Raw genomic sequence first — 879 nt, 5'->3', positions numbered from 1 at the left:
TAAGTTCCGAATTTAAATCAATCCACAATATTATGNTCAGAGTATAAAGCTCTTAAGACGAATTAATATATATTCTTGTAACCCTAAAAGGCTTTAAAACCGTTTTAAAACGTGCTTAAACAGCTATCAGCAGGGTAAAGGTTATATGGAGTATAAGAAGTTGCACTTTGTTCATAGGCGATACAGAATGGGTGACTGCAATTTTTTGAACAATATTACAAAGACCTGCGTTATATAAATATTTCCGGTGCCATTTGTTACAGTCGTTTTCAAATAGCAACGTTTTCGGAAGGGGTTTATTCTAATAATACAATCGAAATAAACTCGATGATAATATTTAAAATATCTACACTGTCAAAGTAAACTATGACCACGCAAATCAATTAACGTATGCAGCCACGAACTTTTTTGTTTGCTTCCCGATAAAAAAACAACGGCCATTGAATTTGCGTGTTTGCTCATTCGGAACCTGTATTCAAAAACTAAAACAACCGTTTACTAACGAAGACATATTTTGTTTTTAACGCCAATGTCACATATTCCAAATGTTAGACTGATACCAGTCGATTGGCTGATTCATTTTTTATTGTAGTCGATTTAATGGTAAAATGGGGGGAAACACTTAAATGTTACATATGCCAAAACACCAGTTAATTTATACCAGAGCCATAGAAATACCGAGTAGTCCAACCCATTGTTACGTAAAACACAAATTGAACGGCAATTTGGGTCCAAAATAACACAGTAGGTATAGGGAAAATGCATGTTTTTCGGTAAATTAGAGAAAAACTTGAGTCTAAAAACAAATTTAAAGGTTGAAAGGTGTAAAAAACAAGTGTTATTTGTTTTCTGTATTAAAAAAAGTCAAAAACTGGAATT

This window comes from Ciona intestinalis, unplaced genomic scaffold (genome assembly GCF_000224145.3).
Source record: "Ciona intestinalis unplaced genomic scaffold, KH HT000739.1, whole genome shotgun sequence".
Taxonomy (NCBI): domain Eukaryota; kingdom Metazoa; phylum Chordata; class Ascidiacea; order Phlebobranchia; family Cionidae; genus Ciona; species Ciona intestinalis.
The sequence above is the reverse complement of the archived record's forward strand: the minus strand, read 5'-3'. Positions refer to the sequence as shown.